We start from the raw sequence: 2,055 nt of genomic DNA on the forward strand, positions 1-2,055 counted from the left end.
CTATGTTAGGTGCACATATGTTTCCAATGTTTATGTCTTCTTGATGGATTCTTCCTGTTAGTATTATGAAGTGACCTTCTGGGTCTCTTTTTATGACTTTTTTTTTGAAGTCTAGTTTGACAGATATGAGCATTTCTACCCTGGCCTTTTTTCCCTGTCCATTTGCTTAGAATATTAGTTTCCAGCCTTTCTCTTTCAGTCTGTGTAGGTCTTTTGTTCTGAGGTGAGTCTCTTATAGGCAGCATATGTGTTGGTCATATTTTCTTATCCATTCTGCTATTCTGTGTCCTTTGATTGGAGCATTTAATGCATTTATGTTTAAGGTTATTATGGATAGGTAGTTATTTCTTGCCATTTTATTTCCTTTGTACTTGTGTTTATCTCTCTCTCAATCTTTTTTTTCTTCATTTTCATAAAGCAGACTCTTTAGCAACTCCTGCAGGGCTGATTTGTAGGAAGTGTTTACTTTGAGCCTTCATTTGTGTGGAAAACTCCTTATTTGTCCTTCCATTTTGGTTGAGAACCTTTCTGGAGAGTGTAGCCTTGGTTTCAGGCCTTTGTTTTTTAGTACTTGGAATATTCCTTGCCAGTTCTTTCTGGCTTGTAGCATTTCCATTGAGAAGTCAGCTGCTAGTCTTATCTGGGCTCGCTTGTATGTACCTCCTGTTTCTCCCTTTCTGCCTTTATGATTCTCTCTTTGTCTCGGAATTTTGCCATTTTAATGATGATGTGTCTTGAAGTGGGCCTCTTTGGGTTCCTCTTAATTGGGACTCTCTGTGTCCTGTATGTGTGTGACTTTTTCTTTCATCAAATTAGGGAAGTTTTCCATCATTACTTTTTCAAGCAGGTTTTTTATCACTTGCTCTTCTTCTTCTCCTTCTGGTATCCCTATTATGTGGATATTATTATGTTTCATGTTGTCCTCCAGTTCCCTTAACACCTTTTTATTTTTTCTGAGTCTTTTTTTATTTTCTTGGTCTTTCTGAGTGTTTTTTTCCTACCTTGTCTTCCAGCTCGCTGATTCAATCATCTGCTTCATCTAGCCTGCTTTCGATTCCTTCTAAAAATATGGACTGCTTCACAAATTTGCTTGTCATCATTGTGCGGGGGCCATGCTAGTCATCTCTTTCTCATTTTAATGTTAATATATATGCTGCCAAAGTGAGTACTATTTCACTGTTTTCTGATTTAATCCTCATCAATTCCTGCCCTATACTTTCTCTGGATTTTTTTACTGTGCTTTTAAAAATTTCTGGAGATTTTAGCTTAACTCATTTAGTTTCCAATTTCAATCCATTTATTTTCCATTTGTTTTTATCTTCTAATAAATGAATTTAAGGCAATACATTATTCTCTGACTATTTCTCTGATTGTATCCAACAGAATTTGATATATATTTCTGTTATCATTCAGATCAAAAGCATTTGTAGTATCAATTTAAATTCCTCTTTTATTTAAGAGTTATTTAGACATGTGTTTGAGTTTTCAATTTAGAGATGTATATTGCATTGAGCCTGTGTCATGGGAGTGGGTAGGTGATTTGCTTCTTACTGCTGATTTCTAATTGTTTTTTATTCCTGCATGACTGGATTTTGAATCAATGTTCTCATTCAGTACAAACAGTAATTGTCTGGTGTGTGTCCCTGTTTTCCAACTTGCAAGCAGTGTGATTTTGGGTTTTTTTAATATATTCAACACTACTTAGGACTAAACATTTGGGGATATAAGAAATTTGAGTGAATGTCAGCTCCCAAAAGTCAGTTGATCTACTGAGAGAAGGACAGCTCTTTCCTTTTAGAGCTACTTCTTCAGGATTTGAAAGAATGTATTTGCCTCATGAATCCTTTTTGCCAGGCAGGATACATCTACCACATTGATTCATCTGATTCTAGTGATTTGTAGCTATGCTGATGAGTCCTGCCTAGTAGGTGATGGGCACATCCCATATCTCCCTTGAGATTGAGGAAATAGAATCTTCAAAGTTCTCTTTTGGAAAAAAAATTCATCTGTCTATGGAAGTTAGGAGTTTTGGCCATTTTTGATTCTACTCAACAC

At 35.8% G+C, this 2,055-nt stretch overlaps 1 non-coding gene across 1 annotated transcript; it reads right to left on the reverse strand.

Annotated features, from left to right (window-relative positions):
• Positions 1 to 1,062: 1,062 nt before the first annotated feature.
• On the reverse strand, positions 1,063 to 1,169 carry LOC119040298 (U6 spliceosomal RNA). Its single transcript, XR_005080823.2, has one exon. It is a non-coding gene; the product is annotated as a U6 spliceosomal RNA (small nuclear RNA).
• Between the last annotated feature and the right edge of the window lie 886 nt (positions 1,170 to 2,055).

This window comes from Artibeus jamaicensis, unplaced genomic scaffold (assembly GCF_021234435.1).
Source record: "Artibeus jamaicensis isolate MK-2021 breed Jamaican fruit bat unplaced genomic scaffold, CSHL_Jam_final scaffold_461, whole genome shotgun sequence".
NCBI lineage: Eukaryota > Metazoa > Chordata > Mammalia > Chiroptera > Phyllostomidae > Artibeus > Artibeus jamaicensis.